Source organism: Psammomys obesus, unplaced genomic scaffold (assembly GCF_907164565.1).
Source record: "Psammomys obesus unplaced genomic scaffold, mPsaObe1.curated_primary_1811, whole genome shotgun sequence".
Lineage (NCBI taxonomy): Eukaryota > Metazoa > Chordata > Mammalia > Rodentia > Muridae > Psammomys > Psammomys obesus.
The window spans coordinates 6,007,898-6,014,622 of record NW_026585895.1 but is presented as its reverse complement, the minus strand read 5'-3'; the positions used below and the strand labels follow the sequence as shown (position 1 = coordinate 6,014,622).

At 43.2% G+C, this 6,725-nt stretch overlaps 1 long non-coding RNA gene across 1 annotated transcript; it reads right to left on the bottom strand.

The window, feature by feature from the left end:
- Window positions 1-608: 608 nt before the first annotated feature.
- Window positions 609-1,944, bottom strand: LOC129671668 (uncharacterized). Its single transcript, XR_008719367.1, has 3 exons — window positions 1,700-1,944; window positions 1,410-1,545; window positions 609-820 (listed from the first exon to the last, which is right to left on the bottom strand). It is a non-coding gene; the product is annotated as an uncharacterized LOC129671668 (long non-coding RNA).
- Between the last annotated feature and the right edge of the window lie 4,781 nt (window positions 1,945-6,725).

The window sequence follows — 6,725 nt, the reverse complement described above, 5'->3', positions numbered from 1 at the left end:
TGCATTATATGACCATTAAACCAATGTCCCACATTTTTCCATTTTAAATGGATACTTTACAAGGCACTTAAAGGAGTGACCAAGGATTTATATAGACATAATATAAACACAGTGAGATGGCAGAATGTCTGGTGCTATGTATTCTGATGCTATTTATTGGCCCTCAAGATCTGGTTGCAGATGAGCAGACACTCACTCACAAACCTCAATATGATGTTTGGAACCTTGCCTAAGAAATTATTCCTGATTGGCCTAAACCTGGGCTGGGCAGAGTGGGGTCAGTGTGGCCAAAGTTCTTGGGCTTTGGAAGGGAGGAGGATCATTGGAGGAGGAAGAGAGAGGAAGAGGAAGAAGCAGGGGGGAATGGGTTAGTCTGAGAGAGAAGCACATGGCCGGCTTCCACATGAATGGAAGAAGCAACCCACATGAGAGCATTAGGAAGTGTTTATGGAATTACGATGGAAGGAGGCCTAGGATGGGAGTTAGAGGTGACTTAGGGGGTTTACAGTCCCAGCCAACACGAGGCTAATCTAAAAGAGGTGTCTGTGTCTTTATTGGTTATGACAGAAGGTTAGCTAATACCACCGTAATAATTATGGGGCAAGGAATAAACATCTTTCACCTTTTATTTTCTGCAACAGTAGAAGGCGCTGTTTGTCTCAACCTGCCCACCCTGGGGTGCTCCTTGCTGTTGTCCTCTGCTGCTCTTGAGCTTTCGATTCTCTTCCTAGTCTCTTCCTTGCGGCATCCCAGAATTTTCTCCATTAGACTGTGGATTCTCAAGAGGAAATCAAACACCGCTCAGCTTTCCTCCCCATACCTACAACATAGGGCGTTGTAAACAAACCCCAGGCAGGACCAAGTATTCAAGGAACTGAATTCTAATTTGTCCAGCTAGGAGTTACTAGTGACAGGAAGGTTGGGAATAAACGGGGACTTTGAATTCTAAGTGAATGAAGTGCCTCCACCTTCTGTGTACGCCCATGACTTGAGGTATGGCAAAACAAACAAACAAACAAACAAACAAACAGCACACCATTCCTGGGATGCATTCTGACATTTCACCCTGGGAGATGAGGCTGGGGACCACAGTCACTGGTCTTTTTGATAGAACTCTCTAGTGTGATTGTGGATGACTACAGTGGAGGCTGTGGTTGTCAAATAAGTTTTTATAGCTAGCTCCTCCATGAAACAACTACAGATAATGCATCCTTTAAATGATTATTGCAACCATGATTACTGACTGCCACAGGCATCATCTATCAAACCACCAGCCTCCATTTTGACAATTGACATTTAGGTTTTTAGTTGTTTCCAACCGCTCCCCACACGCCCGGAAGTTTACACTTAGGAAAAAAAAAATGAAGTGCAGAAAATCTATTGAAACGTCACTTTCAGTGGAAAAGTACCCCAAAGCCAGCTGCCCTGAAATGATGGGCACCCCACAGCTGAGGTGAGTGAGTGACTCCTGAGGTGGTCCCGCATCTGGAGAAACAGTCCTGATGTGTTGTTTAGCGTGAGCTCCCAGAGGCAGCACCCTGTGACCTGTGAAACAAAGGCGAACACTCACCACCAGCCTCACTAGCGTTCAGTAGTGAGCTACAGTCCCTCTGCATGCCCTGTAAAGCTGCCTTACTCAAAATTTGAAGTGAGAGCTGATTAAAACCCAGAACATAAAATGATACTAGTTTTTACTTACTCTCCCAAATATTAACTTCAGAAAGCTCTGAGTACCAGCCGTGCGGTTCTGATACTTTTGGGACAAAAGTCTCCTGAATGTCTCCAGGACAACAGAAAATGGATGGTTCTCTTCCGGGTCTATTAAACCTGTGTCTGCCAGTATGCTTTCCCGTTCAACCAAGTAGGCTTTAGCAGTAGCGACATGCAGTCTCTGTAACCAACAGCTCTCATAATTGGACTTAAGACCTGTTCAAGAAAAGGGGGAACGTGCCTAGCACTGGGAATTTAGTCAGCTGCCTAGGTCTAGTGAGGTCATGGATACTGGAGGACAACATACAACTGCCACTTTACTAAGCCAATATAATCCTTAACTACATTCCAAATATTTGTCTTTATGCCCAAGGGGAAGAGTAGTCTTTACCACGCACGAATGAAATGTCTTTTCGCAATAGACAGAGAACATTACACAAAACCACAACCAATCAAAATGTAGAGTTTTGGAGCCCAACCCCAATGGACACCTCTACAATACAACTCCTGCAGCTAAGGTTCAGGGGTTATTTTGGAAGAGAGGACAGAAAGATTTTTAAGAGCTGGAGAACCACGGAGTTTTCTGTGAAACTATCTAACCAACATGATTGCCCAAACATTACTTGAAAAAGGGCCAACAATAATAAACATTTCCATGTGGATGTAGGGTCCAGTGATCCCAGGAAGCCTCAGCCCTATACAACTACACAAAGAACCACAGGTAACCAAAGCAGAGGAGATAGTCTTCTCCAGGGCAGAGCACACTAACCGGTTATCCGATACCAAATGGTCACTTCTGAGACTATACTTATAAGCAACATTATACAGACCGAACAGGTTGCATTTATGAATTTAGAAATATACATTATACATATATTAACAATAATGAAAAAGGCTATGAGTTTAGTAGAATAAGAAATCGTAGAATGGAAACTTTGGAGGGAGGAAAGAGAATTGTAATACAGTCTTAAAATAAACGTTAATGATAATAGAGAAAATTGTCAAAGAACTACAAAAATAAGTTTGGGGCTGGAAATTTTCAGGCTTGCAACATCACATCATCTGCCCTCAGAATAGGGGAAGTGAGAAACTGCAGCCTGCCTTAGGCCTTCAAGACGTGTTGAGGCTTAAGTTTGTTGGTGCCCAGTGGTGAAAAGAACAGGAGAGTGGCTGCCAGCCCGCCCCGTTGCAGATGACAGAGGCCACAGGAACTAGAGTGGGTGTGGCTCAGATGCAGAAGCCATGCCTGGTGCCTGGTGGGGGGGGGCAGGGCAGGATGCAGACAGCCCCCACTTGGCTTCTGGTCTTGACAGGAGCACCTACATCCAAAAAGGGGTTTTGCCGACCTTCCCATGAACAAAAGTAACTGCTGTTAGCCCGGCAACATGTCTTGACTTTGTGATAACATGCAGCTTTAAGGAAGCCCGCTTTGTGGAGGAGCAACTTAAATCGCTGCTTTCCTCAGGCAACATGTCTTGACTTTGTGATAACATGCAGCTTTAAGGAAGCCCGCTTTGTGGAGGAGTAACTTAAATCGCTGCTTTCTGAAATAACTTTAAGTTCTCAGTAGAAGGAAGATTGAGCTACATGAAGCTGTATCTAAAGGAGAATTGTCATGATTTAAGATCCATGAAAGAGCTGTGTTTAAAGGAAACAAATCATGTCCGTTTCAAATCATTATTTATTTTCTTCTGATTGCTCAAGTATATCTATGATTTGTAACTGTTTTAAAAATTATTTTTATTATGTTTATTTACATGCATATGTGTGCATGTGGATTAATGTATGCAACACATGTGCGTGCTCTCAGAGGCCAGAAGAGGATGTCAGATCCTGGAGCTGGCATGAGGGCAGGTGGGAGCTGCTACATGTGGGCATCGAGAACTGAATACAGGTGTGCTACAAAAGCACCAAATGCCCGTAACTACTGAGCCATTTCTTCCATCCCAGCTATGCTGAGTTCTTAAATACTGTGCTCATGTACAATTTAAATGATGACTGATTCGTAGAGCTGCAACTGAGTATGTCTCTATTTTTGGTGGTATCACTTATCATGTTTTATAACGTTTTTTGGATTTTTAAAAATTATTTATATATGTATTTTTTTAAATATAGGAGTGCTCTATCTGCATGTACACCTGCATGCCAGAAGAGGGCATCAGATCTCATTATAGATGGCTATGAGCCACCATGTGGTTGGTGGGAACTGAACTCAGGACCTCTGGAAGAGCAGACAGAGCTCTTAACCTCTGAGCCATCTCTCCAGCCCCCACATTTTTAGATTTACTATATACTTTCATGTGGGTTTATTTGTACACTGTGCTTGGCCTGTGGATGGTCGTGAGCATCTGTTTGGGTGCTGGAACCAAACCAGGATCTTCTACAAGAAGAGTAAGTGTTCTTAACTGATGAGCCTTCTCTACATCTCCCTCATCACTGATTCTTGATCACGTTTTCTAACGTTGCCTATGGCTGCTGTAACCAACTCACAGACTGTCAAAGTCTTCACAGTTCCATGTAAACAAAAACTTAAATATCACATTTTTCTTCCCCCTCTGCTTCCTTTCTACATGCCTCCCTCTATCTTTCTCAAGTTCATATTATTATTAAAATTGATTAAAACCCTAATACAGAGTAAAGGGTTTTCCACCAACAAGAAATGAAGCACTTGTAGTCCTTCTTGCTTGGGAGCCTTCTCCTGGAACAGCTGAGCCATCTCTGCAGCCCAGGATCACCTCTAAAAACTATCCAAGAGTGTATCTATGTGTGCGGATTCTCAACACTCAAAAAACTTCCTACGGTATCAGTAGTGAGTTTCTTCTCATTGAAAGGACCTCAAGTGTGGTTACAGCTCAGCTGCCCTTGGCCCACCCGGTAAGGATATTATTCAGGTACAGCTGGAGCACGGTCAAATTCCCAGTGGCCAACCCCCCAAAGACCAAGTCTTCCCCCATCCGTCTGCATGTGTATGTACCTGTGTCCCTGTGTGTGTGTGTTGCGGGGGTCAAAGTGAGTGGCAGGTGGAAGAGAGGGAAGTGGGTGTGATAGGGGTGCAAGAGATTCTCAAATATTCAATAAAATATTTTTATTAATATTGTCCATCAGACCATGGAGCTACATGGGGCTGGCATTTACACCTACACACAGCCCAGGTATAGGATGCAGATTTCTCCAGGAAGGGTGAGGCATGATCAAGGTGGTTGAACCAGAGGTTCAGGAAGTATCTGAGCTTCCTGTGGCTAATGGAGGGAGAGGCAGAGCCTCCATAGCTACCGGATGTCTTACCACTCCTAATGTCTATTCATCTACCTGATCTGTTTTCAAACGATTAGACGTTCACTCTGTGGCTTTCTTTGTACTTTGTAAATGCTGCTTATTGAACTTATAATTTTCACCATATGAACACTGCGTAATGATCAACAGTAGTGGCTTCCCTTGGGGGCTCTGTCTCTATCCTTCAAATCTCTCTAAGCTAGTTAGCCCAGGGTAGATTTCCTAATCTCTGCAGTCACCAACCTCTTTATTTGTGACTTGTTGAATGATTAAATGGAGAATGCATGCAAGGTCATTGACTCATTATCACTGGAGTATTTTATGGAACTTGTATGTAATGCAAAATTGTGACAAATATTAGTCACCATTATGCTATACCCTCACTTGACAGAGAACTAAGAGGCTGAGAACTTATTAGACATACTGGTCAGTAATAGCAGAAGAAACCAACTCTTAATATATCCGCCCGTTAGGTATCAAGACAGCAGAACAAATGCTATGTTAAAAATAATTAAATAAGTGCAAGGCAAGGGGTGAGGGAAAACACCATCTGGCAGCACTCTGTGAGTCATTTAGGAGTGAGCTGGGAGATAATGAAGGCCATTGCATTCCGGTCATGGATGGGTCCTTCTGCTTGGCTGCTGTTTCAGCCCGAACCGAACAAAAACAGTCCACACATCCTTTACTGCAACTCAGTAAACACAGACTGTGTGAACAAAGATGGAAGGCTGTACAGGGATGTCTTGTGGGAGATTTGCCATAATTATTGTCTCTTAATACACCCATGAATCCCAGTATAATCAACAGTTTAATCTGTATGGACAAGCATGCATTTTGGATGTGTGCTCTCGGTTTTATAGTAGTTTCCAGGCAGGCCTGATCATACGCAATACCCGACAGAGTCATGAAACAGTCTGCAGATGAAAAGCAGCATGGGACAGAATGCAGCACTGATTGTCAACCAGCTCACAAAGGTGCCAAGTTGGGCTTGGCCGCCTCTTACCTTAGGAGGGAACTGAATAGTCCCATGTGTTGGTCCCTCACCAGCTAAGTGATTAGGCCAGTACAGCTTGTAATACGTTCACAAGAACAGATGCAAAGCGAGTATGATATTTTTCCTAAAATGCCTGTACCCAGATCATAGAAGCACACATCTATGATCTCAGCATTATGGAAGCAAAGACAGGATGATTGCAACGAGTTGGGGCACCCTGGCCACATGAGTAAGAGGACAGTTAGGAAGGCTACAGAGCGATGCCCTATCTTCAAAATCAAACACACATGTTGGTAAATATCAGTATATCTGGAGTCAGTGTAATAAGCAACTCTTCTATGGCATTTTCCTTATGAATTTAAAACTGAACTTAAATTATTGCTAATAAAAGAGCATCTAACTAACAGTGCCTAGCCAGGTAAAATTGCTTAAATTTGGGAATTCAGCTTGAGGAAATTATCTAAATTTTAGTAAAACAATTGTCTCCCACGCATTTCCTCCTTTCATGTGTGTGTGTGTGTGTGTGTGTGTGTGTGTGTGTGTGTGTGTGCCAAAGAGAGAGAGAGAGAAAGAGAGAGAGAGAGAGAGAGAGAGAGAGAGAGAGAGAGACAGCTTTTCATGTACCTCATGTTGCCCAAGCTGGCCTCAAACTTGCTGTGGATCTGAGTGCGAGGGTTACAAGGTGTGAACACACACCCAGTCTCAATTTCTTCTCTTTGAAATGGCATATTTAGATGCTGACCTTGTA